An 18,304-nucleotide genomic window follows, 5' to 3' on the forward strand; every position below is an offset into this window, starting at 1 on the left:
AAATATTCCCCACACCATGACACCACCACCACCAGCCTGAACCGTTGATACAAGGCAGGATGGATCCATGCTTTCATGTTGTAGACGCCAAATTCTGACCCTACCATCCGAATGTCACAGCAGAAATCGAGACTCATCAGACCAGGCAACGTTTTTCCAATCTTCTATTGTCCAATTTCGATGGGCTTGTGCAAATTGTAGCCTCAGTTTCCTGTTCTTAGCTGAAAGGAGTGGCACCCGGTGTGGTCTTCTGCTGCTGTAGCCCATCTGCCTCAAAGTTCGACGTACTGTGCGTTCAGAGATGCTCTTATGCCCACCTTGGTTGTAACGGGTGGTTATTTGAGTCACTGTTGCCCTTCTATCAGCTCGAACCAGTCTGGCCATTCTCCTCTGACCTCTGGCATCAACAAGGCATTTCCGCCCACAGAACTGCCGCTCACTGGATGTTTTTTCTTTTTCGGACCATTCTCTGTAAACCCTAGAGATGGTTGTGCGTGAAAATCCCAGTAGATTAGCAGTTTCTGAAATACTCAGACCAGCCCTTCTGGCACCAACAATCATGCCACGTTCAAAGTCACTCAAATCACCTTTCTTCCCCATACTGATGCTCGGTTTGAACTGCAGGAGATTGTCTTGACAATGTCTACATGCCTAAATGCACTGAGTTGCCGCCATGTGATTGGCTGCTTAGAAATTAAGTGTTAACGAGCAGTTGGACAGGTGTACCTAATAAAGTGGCCGGTGAGTGTATATCACATCTGATATTTCATGCTGTGTTGTACAAAAGATGCGGAATTCAACAACATAGTCAATAAAGGACATCCTGGTATTTATTATAATTTCTATGCCTTACATCATTTTCAAGTCAGGATGGCCGAGTGGTCTAAGGCGCTGCGTTAAGGTCGCAGTCTCCCCTGGAGGCGTGGGTTCAAATCCCACTTCTGACAAATGGTCTCGCTTCTTCGTTGGATATGTTTGTTGAAAGGTATTTGGAAACGAAGATCAGAGATGGATTTTATGTTAAGTTACAGATGTTGTAATCACACAGAAATTAATGCATTTAAATGCTCTCGACATACCATAAAATACAAACCACTTTTGACTTAATTTTTCAACTTTGGAAACGTATTGCTGCCAGAAGTGTTTAGGTTTTGTAAGTCCAAAACATGAGGTTGGAAGGTAAACCTTGAAAACAGGCCATAATGTAACAAAGTAATCTACCTTAAAAATGCACTTATGTCAATGCTACACACAGTGCCTCAAGAAATGACGCTCCAGCACGGCACTATATCACATCTGATATTTCATGCTGTGTTGTACAAAAGATAAGGAATTCACCAACATAGTCAATAAAGGACATCCTGGTATTTATTATAATTTCAATGCCTTACATCGATTTTAAGTCAGGATGGCCGAGTGGTCTAAGGCGCTGCGTTAAGGTCGCAGTCTCCCCTGGAGGCGTGGGTTCAAATCCCACTTCTGACAAATGGTCTCGCTTCTTCGTTGGATATGTTTGTTGAAAGGTATTTGGAAACGAAGATCAGAGATGGATTTTATGTTAAGTTACAGAAGTTGTAATCACAAAGAAATTAATGCATTTAAATGCTCTCGACATACCATAAAATACAAACCACTTTTGACTTAATTTTTCAACTTTGGAAACCTATTGCTGCCAGAAGTGTTTAGGTTTTGTAAGTCCAAAAAATGACGTTGGAAGGTAAACCTGGAAAAAAGGCCATATTGTAACAAAGTAATCTACCTTAAAAATGCACTTATGTCAATGCTACACACAGTGCCTCAAGAAATGACGCTCCAGCACGGCACTATATCACATCTGATATTTCATGCTGTGTTGTACAAAAGATAAGGAATTCACCAACATAGTCAATAAAGGACATCCTGGTATTTATTATAATTTCAATGCCTTACATCGATTTTAAGTCAGGATGGCCGAGTGGTCTAAGGCGCTGCGTTAAGGTCGCAGTCTCCCCTGGAGGCGTGGGTTCAAATCCCACTTCTGACAAATGGTCTCGCTTCTTCGTTGGATATGTTTGTTGAAAGGTATTTGGAAACGAAGATCAGAGATGGATTTTATGTTAAGTTACAGAAGTTGTAATCACAAAGAAATTAATGCATTTAAATGCTCTCGACATACCATAAAATACAAACCACTTTTGACTTAATTTTTCAACTTTGGAAACCTATTGCTGCCAGAAGTGTTTAGGTTTTGTAAGTCCAAAAAATGACGTTGGAAGGTAAACCTGGAAAAAAGGCCATAATGTAACAAAGTAATCTACCTTAAAAATGCACTTATGTCAATGCTACACACAGTGCCTCAAGAAATGACGCTCCAGCACGGCACTATATCACATCTGATATTTCATGCTGTGTTGTAGAAAAGATAAGGAATTCACCAACAGTCAATAAAGGACATCCTGGTATTTATTATAATTTCAATGCCTTACATCATTTTCAAGTGAGGATGGCCGAGTGGTCTAAGGCGCTGCGTTAAGGTCGCAGTCTCCCCTGGAGGCGTGGGTTCAAATCCCACTTCTGACAAATGGTCTCGCTTCTTCGTTGGATATGTTTGTTGAAAGGTATTTGGAAACGAAGATCAGAGATGGATTTTATGTTAAGTTACAGAAGTTGTAATCACAAAGAAATTAATGCATTTAAATGCTCTCGACATACCATAAAATACAAACCACTTTTGACTTAATTTTTCAACTTTGGAAACGTATTGCTGCCAGAAGTGTTTAGGTTTTGTAAGTCCAAAACATGAGGTTGGAAGGTAAACCTTGAAAACAGGCCATAATGTAACAAAGTAATCTACCTTAAAAATGCACTTATGTCAATGCTACACACAGTGCCTCAAGAAATGACGCTCCAGCACGGCACTATATCACATCTGATATTTCATGCTGTGTTGTACAAAAGATAAGGAATTCACCAACATAGTCAATAAAGGACATCCTGGTATTTATTATAATTTCAATGCCTTACATCGATTTTAAGTCAGGATGGCCGAGTGGTCTAAGGCGCTGCGTTAAGGTCGCAGTCTCCCCTGGAGGCGTGGGTTCAAATCCCACTTCTGACAAATGGTCTCGCTTCTTCGTTGGATATGTTTGTTGAAAGGTATTTGGAAACGAAGATCAGAGATGGTTTTTATGTTAAGTTACAGAAGTTGTAATCACAAAGAAATTAATGCATTTAAATGCTCTCGACATACCATAAAATACAAACCACTTTTGACTTAATTTTTCAACTTTGGAAACGTATTGCTGCCAGAAGTGTTTAGGTTTTGTAAGTCCAAAAAATGACGTGGGAAGGTAAACCTGGAAAAAAGGCCATAATGTAACAAAGTAATCTACCTTAAAAATGCACTTATGTCAATGCTACACACAGTGCCTCAAGAAATGACGCTCCAGCACGGCACTATATCACATCTGATATTTCATGCTGTGTTGTAGAAAAGATAAGGAATTCACCAACAGTCAATAAAGGACATCCTGGTATTTATTATAATTTCAATGCCTTACATCATTTTCAAGTGAGGATGGCCGAGTGGTCTAAGGCGCTGCGTTAAGGTCGCAGTCTCCCCTAGAGGCGTGGGTTCAAATCCCACTTCTGACAAATGCTCTCGCTTCTTCATTGGATATGTTTGTTGAAAGGTATTTGGAAACGAAGATCAGAGATGGATTTTATGTTAAGTTACAGATGTTGTAATCACAAAGAAATTAATGCATTTAAATGCTCTCGACATACCATAAAATACAAACCACTTTTGACTTAATTTTTCAACTTTGGAAACGTATTGCTGCCAGAAGTGTTTAGGTTTTGTAAGTCCAAAACATAAGGTTGGAAGGTAAACCTTGAAAACAGGCCATAATGTAACAAAGTAATCTACCTTAAAAATGCACTTATGTCAATGCTACACACAGTGCCTCAAGAAATGACGCTCCAGCACGGCACTATATCACATCTGATATTTCATGCTGTGTTGTACAAAAGATGCGGAATTCAACAACATAGTCAATAAAGGACATCCTGGTATTTATTATAATTTCAATGCCTTACATCATTTTCAAGTGAGGATGGCCGAGTGGTCTAAGGCGCTGCGTTAAGGTCGCAGTCTCCCCTGGAGGCGTGGGTTCAATTCCCACTTCTGACAAATGGTCTCGCTTCTTCGTTGGATATGTTTGTTGAAAGGTATTTGGAAACGAAGATCAGAGATGGATTTTATGTTAAGTTACAGATGTTGTAATCACAAAGAAATTAATGCATTTAAATGCTCTCGACATACCATAAAATACAAACCACTTTTGACTTAATTTTTCAACTTTGGAAACGTATTGCTGCCAGAAGTGTTTAGGTTTTGTAAGTCCAAAACATGAGGTTGGAAGGTAAACCTTGAAAACAGGCCATAATGTAACAAAGTAATCTACCTTAAAAATGCACTTATGTCAATGCTACACACAGTGCCTCAAGAAATGACGCTCCAGCACGGCACTATATCACATCTGATATTTCATGCTGTGTTGTACAAAAGATAAGGAATTCACCAACATAGTCAATAAAGGACATCCTGGTATTTATTATAATTTCAATGCCTTACATCATTTTTAAGTCAGGATGGCCGAGTGGTCTAAGGCGCTGCGTTAAGGTCGCAGTCTCCCCTGGAGGCGTGGGTTCAAATCCCACTTCTGACAAATGGTCTCGCTTCTTCGTTGGATATGTTTGTTGAAAGGTATTTGGAAACGAAGATCAGAGATGGATTTTATGTTAAGTTACAGAAGTTGTAATCACAAAGAAATTAATGCATTTAAATGCTCTCGACATACCATAAAATACAAACCACTTTTGACTTAATTTTTCAACTTTGGAAACGTATTGCTGCCAGAAGTGTTTAGGTTTTGTAAGTCCAAAACATGAGGTTGGAAGGTAAACCTTGAAAACAGGCCATAATGTAACAAAGTAATCTACCTTAAAAATGCACTTATGTCAATGCTACACACAGTGCCTCAAGAAATGACGCTCCAGCACGGCACTATATCACATCTGATATTTCATGCTGTGTTGTACAAAAGATAAGGAATTCACCAACATAGTCAATAAAGGACATCCTGGTATTTATTATAATTTCAATGCCTTACATCATTTTTAAGTCAGGATGGCCGAGTGGTCTAAGGCGCTGCGTTAAGGTCGCAGTCTCCCCTGGAGGCGTGGGTTCAAATCCCACTTCTGACAAATGGTCTCGCTTCTTCGTTGGATATGTTGTTTGTTGAAAGGTATTTGGAAACGAAGATCAGAGATGGATTTTATGTTAAGTTACAGAAGTTGTAATCACAAAGAAATTAATGCATTTAAATGCTCTCGACATACCATAAAATACAAACCACTTTTGACTTAATTTTTCAACTTTGGAAACGTATTGCTGCCAGAAGTGTTTAGGTTTTGTAAGTCCAAAAAATGACGTTGGAAGGTAAACCTTGAAAAAAGGCCATAATGTAACAAAGTAATCTACCTTAAAAATGCACTTATGTCAATGCTACACACAGTGCCTCAAGAAATGACGCTCCAGCACGGCACTATATCACATCTGATATTTCATGCTGTGTTGTACAAAAGATAAGGAATTCACCAACATAGTCAATAAAGGACATCCTGGTATTTATTATAATTTCAATGCCTTACATCATTTTTAAGTCAGGATGGCCGAGTGGTCTAAGGCGCTGCGTTAAGGTCGCAGTCTCCCCTGGAGGCGTGGGTTCAAATCCCACTTCTGACAAATGGTCTCGCTTCTTCGTTGGATATGTTGTTTGTTGAAAGGTATTTGGAAACGAAGATCAGAGATGGATTTTATGTTAAGTTACAGAAGTTGTAATCACAAAGAAATTAATGCATTTAAATGCTCTCGACATACCATAAAATACAAACCACTTTTGACTTAATTTTTCAACTTTGGAAACGTATTGCTGCCAGAAGTGTTTAGGTTTTGTAAGTCCAAAAAATGACGTTGGAAGGTAAACCTTGAAAAAAGGCCATAATGTAACAAAGTAATCTACCTTAAAAATGCACTTATGTCAATGCTACACACAGTGCCTCAAGAAATGACGCTCCAGCACGGCACTATATCACATCTGATATTTCATGCTGTGTTGTACAAAAGATGCGGAATTCACCAACATAGTCAATAAAGGACATCCTGGTATTTATTATAATTTCAATGCCTTACATCGATTTTAAGTCAGGATGGCCGAGTGGTCTAAGGCGCTGCGTTAAGGTCGCAGTCTCCCCTGGAGGCGTGGGTTCAAATCCCACTTCTCACAAATGGTCTCGCTTCTTCGTTGGATATGTTTGTTGAAAGGTATTTGGAAACGAAGATCAGAGATGGATTTTATGTTAAGTTACAGAAGTTGTAATCACAAAGAAATTAATGCATTTAAATGCTCTCGACATACCATAAAATACAAACCACTTTTGACTTAATTTTTCAACTTTGGAAACGTATTGCTGCCAGAAGTGTTTAGGTTTTGTAAGTCCAAAAAATGACGTTGGAAGGTAAACCTTGAAAAAAGGCCATAATGTAACAAAGTAATCTACCTTAAAAATGCACTTATGTCAATGCTACACACAGTGCCTCAAGAAATGACGCTCCAGCACGGCACTATATCACATCTGATATTTCATGCTGTGTTGTACAAAAGATAAGGAATTCAACAACATAGTCAATAAAGGACATCCTGGTATTTATTATAATTTCAATGCCTTACATCATTTTCAAGTCAGGATGGCCGAGTAGTCTAAGGCGCTGCGTTAAGGTCGCAGTCTTCCCTGGAGGCATGGGTTCAAATCCCACTTCTGACAAATGGTCTCGCTTCTTCGTTGGATATGTTGTTTGTTGAAAGGTATTTGGAAACGAAGATCAGAGATGGATTTTATGTTAAGTTACAGATGTTGTAATCACAAAGAAATTAATGCATTTAAATGCTCTCGACATACCATAAAATACAAACCACTTTTGACTTAATTTTTCAACTTTGGAAACGTATTGCTGCCAGAAGTGTTTAGGTTTTGTAAGTCCAAAACATGAGGTTGGAAGGTAAACCTTGAAAACAGGCCATAATGTAACAAAGTAATCTACCTTAAAAATGCACTTATGTCAATGCTACACACAGTGCCTCAAGAAATGACGCTCCAGCACGGCACTATATCACATCTGATATTTCATGCTGTGTTGTACAAAAGATGCGGAATTCAACAACATAGTCAATAAAGGACATCCTGGTATTTATTATAATTTCAATGCCTTACATCATTTTTAAGTCAGGATGGCCGAGTGGTCTAAGGCGCTGCGTTAAGGTCGCAGTCTCCCCTGGAGGCGTGGGTTCAAATCCCACTTCTGACAAATGGTCTCGCTTCTTCGTTGGATATGTTGTTTGTTGAAAGGTATTTGGAAACGAAGATCAGAGATGGATTTTATGTTAAGTTACAGATGTTGTAATCACAAAGAAATTAATGCATTTAAATGCTCTCGACATACCATAAAATACAAACCACTTTTGACTTAATTTTTCAACTTTGGAAACGTATTGCTGCCAGAAGTGTTTAGGTTTTGTAAGTCCAAAACATGAGGTTGGAAGGTAAACCTTGAAAACAGGCCATAATGTAACAAAGTAATCTACCTTAAAAATGCACTTATGTCAATGCTACACACAGTGCCTCAAGAAATGACGCTCCAGCACGGCACTATATCACATCTGATATTTCATGCTGTGTTGTACAAAAGATGCGGAATTCAACAACATAGTCAATAAAGGACATCCTGGTATTTATTATAATTTCAATGCCTTACATCATTTTCAAGTCAGGATGGCCGAGTGGTCTAAGGCGCTGCGTTAAGGTCGCAGTCTCCCCTGGAGGCGTGGGTTCAATTCCCACTTCTGACAAATGGTCTCGCTTCTTCGTTGGATATGTTTGTTGAAAGGTATTTGGAAACGAAGATCAGAGATGGATTTTATGTTAAGTTACAGATGTTGTAATCACAAAGAAATTAATGCATTTAAATGCTCTCGACATACCATAAAATACAAACCACTTTTGACTTAATTTTTCAACTTTGGAAACGTATTGCTGCCAGAAGTGTTTAGGTTTTGTAAGTCCAAAACATGAGGTTGGAAGGTAAACCTTGAAAACAGGCCATAATGTAACAAAGTAATCTACCTTAAAAATGCACTTATGTCAATGCTACACACAGTGCCTCAAGAAATGACGCTCCAGCACGGCACTATATCACATCTGATATTTCATGCTGTGTTGTACAAAAGATAAGGAATTCACCAACATAGTCAATAAAGGACATCCTGGTATTTATTATAATTTCAATGCCTTACATCATTTTTAAGTCAGGATGGCCGAGTGGTCTAAGGCGCTGCGTTAAGGTCGCAGTCTCCCCTGGAGGCGTGGGTTCAAATCCCACTTCTGACAAATGGTCTCGCTTCTTCGTTGGATATGTTTGTTGAAAGGTATTTGGAAACGAAGATCAGAGATGGATTTTATGTTAAGTTACAGAAGTTGTAATCACAAAGAAATTAATGCATTTAAATGCTCTCGACATACCATAAAATACAAACCACTTTTGACTTAATTTTTCAACTTTGGAAACGTATTGCTGCCAGAAGTGTTTAGGTTTTGTATGTCCAAAACATGAGGTTGGAAGGTAAACCTTGAAAACAGGCCATAATGTAACAAAGTAATCTACCTTAAAAATGCACTTATGTCAATGCTACACACAGTGCCTCAAGAAATGACGCTCCAGCACGGCACTATATCACATCTGATATTTCATGCTGTGTTGTACAAAAGATGCGGAATTCAACAACATAGTCAATAAAGGACATCCTGGTATTTATTATAATTTCAATGCCTTACATCATTTTCAAGTCAGGATGGCCGAGTGGTCTAAGGCGCTGCGTTAAGGTCGCAGTCTCCCCTGGAGGCGTGGGTTCAAATCCCACTTCTGACAAATGGTCTCGCTTCTTCGTTGGATATGTTTGTTGAAAGGTATTTGGAAACGAAGATCAGAGATGGATTTTATGTTAAGTTACAGAAGTTGTAATCACAAAGAAATTAATGCATTTAAATGCTCTCGACATACCATAAAATACAAACCACTTTTGACTTAATTTTTCAACTTTGGAAACGTATTGCTGCCAGAAGTGTTTAGGTTTTGTAAGTCCAAAAAATGACGTTGGAAGGTAAACCTGGAAAAAAGGCCATAATGTAACAAAGTAATCTACCTTAAAAATGCACTTATGTCAATGCTACACACAGTGCCTCAAGAAATGACGCTCCAGCACGGCACTATATCACATCTGATATTTCATGCTGTGTTGTACAAAAGATAAGGAATTCACCAACATAGTCAATAAAGGACATCCTGGTATTTATTATAATTTCAATGCCTTACATCATTTTTAAGTCAGGATGGCCGAGTGGTCTAAGGCGCTGCGTTAAGGTCGCAGTCTCCCCTGGAGGCGTGGGTTCAAATCCCACTTCTGACAAATGGTCTCGCTTCTTCGTTGGATATGTTGTTTGTTGAAAGGTATTTGGAAACGAAGATCAGAGATGGATTTTATGTTAAGTTACAGAAGTTGTAATCACAAAGAAATTAATGCATTTAAATGCTCTCGACATACCATAAAATACAAACCACTTTTGACTTAATTTTTCAACTTTGGAAACGTATTGCTGCCAGAAGTGTTTAGGTTTTGTAAGTCCAAAAAATGACGTTGGAAGGTAAACCTTGAAAAAAGGCCATAATGTAACAAAGTAATCTACCTTAAAAATGCACTTATGTCAATGCTACACACAGTGCCTCAAGAAATGACGCTCCAGCACGGCACTATATCACATCTGATATTTCATGCTGTGTTGTACAAAAGATGCGGAATTCACCAACATAGTCAATAAAGGACATCCTGGTATTTATTATAATTTCAATGCCTTACATCGATTTTAAGTCAGGATGGCCGAGTGGTCTAAGGCGCTGCGTTAAGGTCGCAGTCTCCCCTGGAGGCGTGGGTTCAAATCCCACTTCTCACAAATGGTCTCGCTTCTTCGTTGGATATGTTTGTTGAAAGGTATTTGGAAACGAAGATCAGAGATGGATTTTATGTTAAGTTACAGAAGTTGTAATCACAAAGAAATTAATGCATTTAAATGCTCTCGACATACCATAAAATACAAACCACTTTTGACTTAATTTTTCAACTTTGGAAACGTATTGCTGCCAGAAGTGTTTAGGTTTTGTAAGTCCAAAAAATGACGTTGGAAGGTAAACCTTGAAAAAAGGCCATAATGTAACAAAGTAATCTACCTTAAAAATGCACTTATGTCAATGCTACACACAGTGCCTCAAGAAATGACGCTCCAGCACGGCACTATATCACATCTGATATTTCATGCTGTGTTGTACAAAAGATAAGGAATTCAACAACATAGTCAATAAAGGACATCCTGGTATTTATTATAATTTCAATGCCTTACATCATTTTCAAGTCAGGATGGCCGAGTAGTCTAAGGCGCTGCGTTAAGGTCGCAGTCTTCCCTGGAGGCGTGGGTTCAAATCCCACTTCTGACAAATGGTCTCGCTTCTTCGTTGGATATGTTGTTTGTTGAAAGGTATTTGGAAACGAAGATCAGAGATGGATTTTATGTTAAGTTACAGATGTTGTAATCACAAAGAAATTAATGCATTTAAATGCTCTCGACATACCATAAAATACAAACCACTTTTGACTTAATTTTTCAACTTTGGAAACGTATTGCTGCCAGAAGTGTTTAGGTTTTGTAAGTCCAAAACATGAGGTTGGAAGGTAAACCTTGAAAACAGGCCATAATGTAACAAAGTAATCTACCTTAAAAATGCACTTATGTCAATGCTACACACAGTGCCTCAAGAAATGACGCTCCAGCACGGCACTATATCACATCTGATATTTCATGCTGTGTTGTACAAAAGATGCGGAATTCAACAACATAGTCAATAAAGGACATCCTGGTATTTATTATAATTTCAATGCCTTACATCATTTTTAAGTCAGGATGGCCGAGTGGTCTAAGGCGCTGCGTTAAGGTCGCAGTCTCCCCTGGAGGCGTGGGTTCAAATCCCACTTCTGACAAATGGTCTCGCTTCTTCGTTGGATATGTTGTTTGTTGAAAGGTATTTGGAAACGAAGATCAGAGATGGATTTTATGTTAAGTTACAGATGTTGTAATCACAAAGAAATTAATGCATTTAAATGCTCTCGACATACCATAAAATACAAACCACTTTTGACTTAATTTTTCAACTTTGGAAACGTATTGCTGCCAGAAGTGTTTAGGTTTTGTAAGTCCAAAACATGAGGTTGGAAGGTAAACCTTGAAAACAGGCCATAATGTAACAAAGTAATCTACCTTAAAAATGCACTTATGTCAATGCTACACACAGTGCCTCAAGAAATGACGCTCCAGCACGGCACTATATCACATCTGATATTTCATGCTGTGTTGTACAAAAGATGCGGAATTCAACAACATAGTCAATAAAGGACATCCTGGTATTTATTATAATTTCAATGCCTTACATCGATTTTAAGTCAGGATGGCCGAGTGGTCTAAGGCGCTGCGTTAAGGTCGCAGTCTCCCCTGGAGGCGTGGGTTCAAATCCCACTTCTCACAAATGGTCTCGCTTCTTCGTTGGATATGTTTGTTGAAAGGTATTTGGAAACGAAGATCAGAGATGGATTTTATGTTAAGTTACAGAAGTTGTAATCACAAAGAAATTAATGCATTTAAATGCTCTCGACATACCATAAAATACAAACCACTTTTGACTTAATTTTTCAACTTTGGAAACGTATTGCTGCCAGAAGTGTTTAGGTTTTGTAAGTCCAAAAAATGACGTTGGAAGGTAAACCTTGAAAAAAGGCCATAATGTAACAAAGTAATCTACCTTAAAAATGCACTTATGTCAATGCTACACACAGTGCCTCAAGAAATGACGCTCCAGCACGGCACTATATCACATCTGATATTTCATGCTGTGTTGTACAAAAGATAAGGAATTCAACAACATAGTCAATAAAGGACATCCTGGTATTTATTATAATTTCAATGCCTTACATCATTTTCAAGTCAGGATGGCCGAGTAGTCTAAGGCGCTGCGTTAAGGTCGCAGTCTTCCCTGGAGGCATGGGTTCAAATCCCACTTCTGACAAATGGTCTCGCTTCTTCGTTGGATATGTTGTTTGTTGAAAGGTATTTGGAAACGAAGATCAGAGATGGATTTTATGTTAAGTTACAGATGTTGTAATCACAAAGAAATTAATGCATTTAAATGCTCTCGACATACCATAAAATACAAACCACTTTTGACTTAATTTTTCAACTTTGGAAACGTATTGCTGCCAGAAGTGTTTAGGTTTTGTAAGTCCAAAACATGAGGTTGGAAGGTAAACCTTGAAAACAGGCCATAATGTAACAAAGTAATCTACCTTAAAAATGCACTTATGTCAATGCTACACACAGTGCCTCAAGAAATGACGCTCCAGCACGGCACTATATCACATCTGATATTTCATGCTGTGTTGTACAAAAGATGCGGAATTCAACAACATAGTCAATAAAGGACATCCTGGTATTTATTATAATTTCAATGCCTTACATCATTTTTAAGTCAGGATGGCCGAGTGGTCTAAGGCGCTGCGTTAAGGTCGCAGTCTCCCCTGGAGGCGTGGGTTCAAATCCCACTTCTGACAAATGGTCTCGCTTCTTCGTTGGATATGTTGTTTGTTGAAAGGTATTTGGAAACGAAGATCAGAGATGGATTTTATGTTAAGTTACAGATGTTGTAATCACAAAGAAATTAATGCATTTAAATGCTCTCGACATACCATAAAATACAAACCACTTTTGACTTAATTTTTCAACTTTGGAAACGTATTGCTGCCAGAAGTGTTTAGGTTTTGTAAGTCCAAAACATGAGGTTGGAAGGTAAACCTTGAAAACAGGCCATAATGTAACAAAGTAATCTACCTTAAAAATGCACTTATGTCAATGCTACACACAGTGCCTCAAGAAATGACGCTCCAGCACGGCACTATATCACATCTGATATTTCATGCTGTGTTGTACAAAAGATAAGGAATTCACCAACATAGTCAATAAAGGACATCCTGGTATTTATTATAATTTCAATGCCTTACATCATTTTTAAGTCAGGATGGCCGAGTGGTCTAAGGCGCTGCGTTAAGGTCGCAGTCTCCCCTGGAGGCGTGGGTTCAATTCCCACTTCTGACAAATGGTCTCGCTTCTTCGTTGGATATGTTTGTTGAAAGGTATTTGGAAACGAAGATCAGAGATGGATTTTATGTTAAGTTACAGATGTTGTAATCACAAAGAAATTAATGCATTTAAATGCTCTCGACATACCATAAAATACAAACCACTTTTGACTTAATTTTTCAACTTTGGAAACGTATTGCTGCCAGAAGTGTTTAGGTTTTGTAAGTCCAAAACATGAGGTTGGAAGGTAAACCTTGAAAACAGGCCATAATGTAACAAAGTAATCTACCTTAAAAATGCACTTATGTCAATGCTACACACAGTGCCTCAAGAAATGACGCTCCAGCACGGCACTATATCACATCTGATATTTCATGCTGTGTTGTACAAAAGATAAGGAATTCACCAACATAGTCAATAAAGGACATCCTGGTATTTATTATAATTTCAATGCCTTACATCATTTTTAAGTCAGGATGGCCGAGTGGTCTAAGGCGCTGCGTTAAGGTCGCAGTCTCCCCTGGAGGCGTGGGTTCAAATCCCACTTCTGACAAATGGTCTCGCTTCTTCGTTGGATATGTTTGTTGAAAGGTATTTGGAAACGAAGATCAGAGATGGATTTTATGTTAAGTTACAGAAGTTGTAATCACAAAGAAATTAATGCATTTAAATGCTCTCGACATACCATAAAATACAAACCACTTTTGACTTAATTTTTCAACTTTGGAAACGTATTGCTGCCAGAAGTGTTTAGGTTTTGTATGTCCAAAACATGAGGTTGGAAGGTAAACCTTGAAAACAGGCCATAATGTAACAAAGTAATCTACCTTAAAAATGCACTTATGTCAATGCTACACACAGTGCCTCAAGAAATGACGCTCCAGCACGGCACTATATCACATCTGATATTTCATGCTGTGTTGTACAAAAGATGCGGAATTCAACAACATAGTCAATAAAGGACATCCTGGTATTTATTATAATTTCAATGCCTTACATCATTTTCAAGTCAGGATGGCCGAGTGGTCTAAGGCGCTGCGTTAAGGTCGCAGTCTCCCCTGGAGGCGTGGGTTCAAATCCCACTTCTGACAAATGGTCTCGCTTCTTCGTTGGATATGTTTGTTGAAAGGTATTTGGAAACGAAGATCAGAGATGGATTTTATGTTAAGTTACAGAAGTTGTAATCACAAAGAAATTAATGCATTTAAATGCTCTCGACATACCATAAAATACAAACCACTTTTGACTTAATTTTTCAACTTTGGAAACGTATTGCTGCCAGAAGTGTTTAGGTTTTGTAAGTCCAAAAAATGACGTTGGAAGGTAAACCTGGAAAAAAGGCCATAATGTAACAAAGTAATCTACCTTAAAAATGCACTTATGTCAATGCTACACACAGTGCCTCAAGAAATGACGCTCCAGCACGGCACTATATCACATCTGATATTTCATGCTGTGTTGTACAAAAGATAAGGAATTCACCAACATAGTCAATAAAGGACATCCTGGTATTTATTATAATTTCAATGCCTTACATCATTTTTAAGTCAGGATGGCCGAGTGGTCTAAGGCGCTGCGTTAAGGTCGCAGTCTCCCCTGGAGGCGTGGGTTCAAATCCCACTTCTGACAAATGGTCTCGCTTCTTCGTTGGATATGTTGTTTGTTGAAAGGTATTTGGAAACGAAGATCAGAGATGGATTTTATGTTAAGTTACAGAAGTTGTAATCACAAAGAAATTAATGCATTTAAATGCTCTCGACATACCATAAAATACAAACCACTTTTGACTTAATTTTTCAACTTTGGAAACGTATTGCTGCCAGAAGTGTTTAGGTTTTGTAAGTCCAAAAAATGACGTTGGAAGGTAAACCTTGAAAAAAGGCCATAATGTAACAAAGTAATCTACCTTAAAAATGCACTTATGTCAATGCTACACACAGTGCCTCAAGAAATGACGCTCCAGCACGGCACTATATCACATCTGATATTTCATGCTGTGTTGTACAAAAGATGCGGAATTCACCAACATAGTCAATAAAGGACATCCTGGTATTTATTATAATTTCAATGCCTTACATCGATTTTAAGTCAGGATGGCCGAGTGGTCTAAGGCGCTGCGTTAAGGTCGCAGTCTCCCCTGGAGGCGTGGGTTCAAATCCCACTTCTCACAAATGGTCTCGCTTCTTCGTTGGATATGTTTGTTGAAAGGTATTTGGAAACGAAGATCAGAGATGGATTTTATGTTAAGTTACAGAAGTTGTAATCACAAAGAAATTAATGCATTTAAATGCTCTCGACATACCATAAAATACAAACCACTTTTGACTTAATTTTTCAACTTTGGAAACGTATTGCTGCCAGAAGTGTTTAGGTTTTGTAAGTCCAAAAAATGACGTTGGAAGGTAAACCTTGAAAAAAGGCCATAATGTAACAAAGTAATCTACCTTAAAAATGCACTTATGTCAATGCTACACACAGTGCCTCAAGAAATGACGCTCCAGCACGGCACTATATCACATCTGATATTTCATGCTGTGTTGTACAAAAGATAAGGAATTCAACAACATAGTCAATAAAGGACATCCTGGTATTTATTATAATTTCAATGCCTTACATCATTTTCAAGTCAGGATGGCCGAGTAGTCTAAGGCGCTGCGTTAAGGTCGCAGTCTTCCCTGGAGGCGTGGGTTCAAATCCCACTTCTGACAAATGGTCTCGCTTCTTCGTTGGATATGTTGTTTGTTGAAAGGTATTTGGAAACGAAGATCAGAGATGGATTTTATGTTAAGTTACAGATGTTGTAATCACAAAGAAATTAATGCATTTAAATGCTCTCGACATACCATAAAATACAAACCACTTTTGACTTAATTTTTCAACTTTGGAAACGTATTGCTGCCAGAAGTGTTTAGGTTTTGTAAGTCCAAAACATGAGGTTGGAAGGTAAACCTTGAAAACAGGCCATAATGTAACAAAGTAATCTACCTTAAAAATGCACTTATGTCAATGCTACACACAGTGCCTCAAGAAATGACGCTCCAGCACGGCACTATATCACATCTGATATTTCATGCTGTGTTGTACAAAATATGCGGAATTCACCAACATAGTCAATAAAGGACATCCTGGTATTTATTATAATTTCAATGCCTTACATCGATTTTAAGTCAGGATGGCCGAGTGGTCTAAGGCGCTGCGTTAAGGTCGCAGTCTCCCCTGGAGGCGTGGGTTCAAATCCCACTTCTGACAAATGGTCTCGCTTCTTCGTTGGATATGTTTGTTGAAAGGTATTTGGAAACGAAGATCAGAGATGGATTTTATGTTAAGTTACAGAAGTTGTAATCACAAAGAAATTAATGCATTTAAATGCTCTCGACATACCATAAAATACAAACCACTTTTGACTTAATTTTTCAACTTTGGAAACGTATTGCTGCCAGAAGTGTTTAGGTTTTGTAAGTCCAAAAAATGACGTTGGAAGGTAAACCTTGAAAACAGGCCATAATGTAACAAAGTAATCTACCTTAAAAATGCACTTATGTCAATGCTACACACAGTGCCTCAAGAAATGACGCTCCAGCACGGCACTATATCACATCTGATATTTCATGCTGTGTTGTACAAAAGATGCGGAATTCAACAACATAGTCAATAAAGGACATCCTGGTATTTATTATAATTTCAATGCCTTACATCATTTTTAAGTCAGGATGGCCGAGTGGTCTAAGGCGCTGCGTTAAGGTCGCAGTCTCCCCTGGAGGCGTGGGTTCAAATCCCACTTCTGACAAATGGTCTCGCTTCTTCGTTGGATATGTTGTTTGTTGAAAGGTATTTGGAAACGAAGATCAGAGATGGATTTTATGTTAAGTTACAGATGTTGTAATCACAAAGAAATTAATGCATTTAAATGCTCTCGACATACCATAAAATACAAACCACTTTTGACTTAATTTTTCAACTTTGGAAACGTATTGCTGCCAGAAGTGTTTAGGTTTTGTAAGTCCAAAACATGAGGTTGGAAGGTAAACCTTGAAAACAGGCCATAATGTAACAAAGTAATCTACCTTAAAAATGCACTTATGTCAATGCTACACACAGTGCCTCAAGAAATGACGCTCCAGCACGGCACTATATCACATCTGATATTTCATGCTGTGTTGTACAAAAGATAAGGAATTCACCAACATAGTCAATAAAGGACATCCTGGTATTTATTATAATTTCAATGCCTTACATCGATTTTAAGTCAGGATGGCCGAGTGGTCTAAGGCGCTGCGTTAAGGTCGCAGTCTCCCCTGGAGGCGTGGGTTCAAATCCCACTTCTGACAAATGGTCTCGCTTCTTCGTTGGATATGTTTGTTGAAAGGTATTTGGAAACGAAGATCAGAGATGGATTTTATGTTAAGTTACAGAAGTTGTAATCACAAAGAAATTAATGCATTTAAATGCTCTCGACATACCATAAAATACAAACCACTTTTGACTTAATTTTTCAACTTTGGAAACCTATTGCTGCCAGAAGTGTTTAGGTTTTGTAAGTCCAAAAAATGACGTTGGAAGGTAAACCTGGAAAAAAGGCCATAATGTAACAAAGTAATCTACCTTAAAAATGCACTTATGTCAATGCTACACACAGTGCCTCAAGAAATGACGCTCCAGCACGGCACTATATCACATCTGATATTTCATGCTGTGTTGTAGAAAAGATAAGGAATTCACCAACAGTCAATAAAGGACATCCTGGTATTTATTATAATTTCAATGCCTTACATCATTTTCAAGTGAGGATGGCCGAGTGGTCTAAGGCGCTGCGTTAAGGTCGCAGTCTCCCCTGGAGGCGTGGGTTCAAATCCCACTTCTGACAAATGGTCTCGCTTCTTCGTTGGATATGTTTGTTGAAAGGTATTTGGAAACGAAGATCAGAGATGGATTTTATGTTAAGTTACAGAAGTTGTAATCACAAAGAAATTAATGC

The 18,304-nt window shown here is 38.3% G+C and overlaps 30 non-coding genes across 30 annotated transcripts; all 30 read left to right on the forward strand.

Moving 5' to 3' along the window:
- The first annotated feature begins 864 nt into the window (after positions 1-864).
- On the forward strand, positions 865-947 carry trnal-aag (transfer RNA leucine (anticodon AAG)). The gene has a single exon. It is a non-coding gene; the product is annotated as a tRNA-Leu (tRNA).
- A 455-nt stretch (positions 948-1,402) lies between these two features.
- Positions 1,403-1,485, forward strand: trnal-aag (transfer RNA leucine (anticodon AAG)). Its single transcript has one exon. It is a non-coding gene; the product is annotated as a tRNA-Leu (tRNA).
- Positions 1,486-1,940: 455 nt separating this feature from the next.
- trnal-aag (transfer RNA leucine (anticodon AAG)) lies at positions 1,941-2,023 on the forward strand. Its single transcript has one exon. It is a non-coding gene; the product is annotated as a tRNA-Leu (tRNA).
- A 453-nt stretch (positions 2,024-2,476) lies between these two features.
- trnal-aag (transfer RNA leucine (anticodon AAG)) lies at positions 2,477-2,559 on the forward strand. Its single transcript has one exon. It is a non-coding gene; the product is annotated as a tRNA-Leu (tRNA).
- A 455-nt stretch (positions 2,560-3,014) lies between these two features.
- trnal-aag (transfer RNA leucine (anticodon AAG)) lies at positions 3,015-3,097 on the forward strand. Its single transcript has one exon. It is a non-coding gene; the product is annotated as a tRNA-Leu (tRNA).
- A 991-nt stretch (positions 3,098-4,088) lies between these two features.
- trnal-aag (transfer RNA leucine (anticodon AAG)) lies at positions 4,089-4,171 on the forward strand. Its single transcript has one exon. It is a non-coding gene; the product is annotated as a tRNA-Leu (tRNA).
- A 455-nt stretch (positions 4,172-4,626) lies between these two features.
- trnal-aag (transfer RNA leucine (anticodon AAG)) lies at positions 4,627-4,709 on the forward strand. The gene has a single exon. It is a non-coding gene; the product is annotated as a tRNA-Leu (tRNA).
- A 455-nt stretch (positions 4,710-5,164) lies between these two features.
- Positions 5,165-5,247, forward strand: trnal-aag (transfer RNA leucine (anticodon AAG)). The gene has a single exon. It is a non-coding gene; the product is annotated as a tRNA-Leu (tRNA).
- A 458-nt stretch (positions 5,248-5,705) lies between these two features.
- Positions 5,706-5,788, forward strand: trnal-aag (transfer RNA leucine (anticodon AAG)). The gene has a single exon. It is a non-coding gene; the product is annotated as a tRNA-Leu (tRNA).
- Positions 5,789-6,246: 458 nt separating this feature from the next.
- On the forward strand, positions 6,247-6,329 carry trnal-aag (transfer RNA leucine (anticodon AAG)). The gene has a single exon. It is a non-coding gene; the product is annotated as a tRNA-Leu (tRNA).
- Positions 6,330-7,325: 996 nt separating this feature from the next.
- trnal-aag (transfer RNA leucine (anticodon AAG)) lies at positions 7,326-7,408 on the forward strand. Its single transcript has one exon. It is a non-coding gene; the product is annotated as a tRNA-Leu (tRNA).
- A 458-nt stretch (positions 7,409-7,866) lies between these two features.
- trnal-aag (transfer RNA leucine (anticodon AAG)) lies at positions 7,867-7,949 on the forward strand. The gene has a single exon. It is a non-coding gene; the product is annotated as a tRNA-Leu (tRNA).
- A 455-nt stretch (positions 7,950-8,404) lies between these two features.
- trnal-aag (transfer RNA leucine (anticodon AAG)) lies at positions 8,405-8,487 on the forward strand. Its single transcript has one exon. It is a non-coding gene; the product is annotated as a tRNA-Leu (tRNA).
- A 455-nt stretch (positions 8,488-8,942) lies between these two features.
- On the forward strand, positions 8,943-9,025 carry trnal-aag (transfer RNA leucine (anticodon AAG)). The gene has a single exon. It is a non-coding gene; the product is annotated as a tRNA-Leu (tRNA).
- A 455-nt stretch (positions 9,026-9,480) lies between these two features.
- On the forward strand, positions 9,481-9,563 carry trnal-aag (transfer RNA leucine (anticodon AAG)). Its single transcript has one exon. It is a non-coding gene; the product is annotated as a tRNA-Leu (tRNA).
- Positions 9,564-10,021: 458 nt separating this feature from the next.
- trnal-aag (transfer RNA leucine (anticodon AAG)) lies at positions 10,022-10,104 on the forward strand. The gene has a single exon. It is a non-coding gene; the product is annotated as a tRNA-Leu (tRNA).
- A 455-nt stretch (positions 10,105-10,559) lies between these two features.
- trnal-aag (transfer RNA leucine (anticodon AAG)) lies at positions 10,560-10,642 on the forward strand. Its single transcript has one exon. It is a non-coding gene; the product is annotated as a tRNA-Leu (tRNA).
- A 458-nt stretch (positions 10,643-11,100) lies between these two features.
- On the forward strand, positions 11,101-11,183 carry trnal-aag (transfer RNA leucine (anticodon AAG)). The gene has a single exon. It is a non-coding gene; the product is annotated as a tRNA-Leu (tRNA).
- Positions 11,184-11,641: 458 nt separating this feature from the next.
- trnal-aag (transfer RNA leucine (anticodon AAG)) lies at positions 11,642-11,724 on the forward strand. Its single transcript has one exon. It is a non-coding gene; the product is annotated as a tRNA-Leu (tRNA).
- A 996-nt stretch (positions 11,725-12,720) lies between these two features.
- On the forward strand, positions 12,721-12,803 carry trnal-aag (transfer RNA leucine (anticodon AAG)). Its single transcript has one exon. It is a non-coding gene; the product is annotated as a tRNA-Leu (tRNA).
- A 458-nt stretch (positions 12,804-13,261) lies between these two features.
- Positions 13,262-13,344, forward strand: trnal-aag (transfer RNA leucine (anticodon AAG)). Its single transcript has one exon. It is a non-coding gene; the product is annotated as a tRNA-Leu (tRNA).
- Positions 13,345-13,799: 455 nt separating this feature from the next.
- On the forward strand, positions 13,800-13,882 carry trnal-aag (transfer RNA leucine (anticodon AAG)). The gene has a single exon. It is a non-coding gene; the product is annotated as a tRNA-Leu (tRNA).
- A 455-nt stretch (positions 13,883-14,337) lies between these two features.
- On the forward strand, positions 14,338-14,420 carry trnal-aag (transfer RNA leucine (anticodon AAG)). The gene has a single exon. It is a non-coding gene; the product is annotated as a tRNA-Leu (tRNA).
- A 455-nt stretch (positions 14,421-14,875) lies between these two features.
- trnal-aag (transfer RNA leucine (anticodon AAG)) lies at positions 14,876-14,958 on the forward strand. The gene has a single exon. It is a non-coding gene; the product is annotated as a tRNA-Leu (tRNA).
- Positions 14,959-15,416: 458 nt separating this feature from the next.
- Positions 15,417-15,499, forward strand: trnal-aag (transfer RNA leucine (anticodon AAG)). Its single transcript has one exon. It is a non-coding gene; the product is annotated as a tRNA-Leu (tRNA).
- A 455-nt stretch (positions 15,500-15,954) lies between these two features.
- On the forward strand, positions 15,955-16,037 carry trnal-aag (transfer RNA leucine (anticodon AAG)). The gene has a single exon. It is a non-coding gene; the product is annotated as a tRNA-Leu (tRNA).
- Positions 16,038-16,495: 458 nt separating this feature from the next.
- trnal-aag (transfer RNA leucine (anticodon AAG)) lies at positions 16,496-16,578 on the forward strand. Its single transcript has one exon. It is a non-coding gene; the product is annotated as a tRNA-Leu (tRNA).
- A 455-nt stretch (positions 16,579-17,033) lies between these two features.
- trnal-aag (transfer RNA leucine (anticodon AAG)) lies at positions 17,034-17,116 on the forward strand. Its single transcript has one exon. It is a non-coding gene; the product is annotated as a tRNA-Leu (tRNA).
- Positions 17,117-17,574: 458 nt separating this feature from the next.
- trnal-aag (transfer RNA leucine (anticodon AAG)) lies at positions 17,575-17,657 on the forward strand. The gene has a single exon. It is a non-coding gene; the product is annotated as a tRNA-Leu (tRNA).
- A 453-nt stretch (positions 17,658-18,110) lies between these two features.
- Positions 18,111-18,193, forward strand: trnal-aag (transfer RNA leucine (anticodon AAG)). The gene has a single exon. It is a non-coding gene; the product is annotated as a tRNA-Leu (tRNA).
- Positions 18,194-18,304: the final 111 nt, after the last annotated feature.

This window comes from Pungitius pungitius, chromosome 5 (genome assembly GCF_949316345.1).
Source record: "Pungitius pungitius chromosome 5, fPunPun2.1, whole genome shotgun sequence".
In the NCBI taxonomy this organism is placed as follows: domain Eukaryota; kingdom Metazoa; phylum Chordata; class Actinopteri; order Perciformes; family Gasterosteidae; genus Pungitius; species Pungitius pungitius.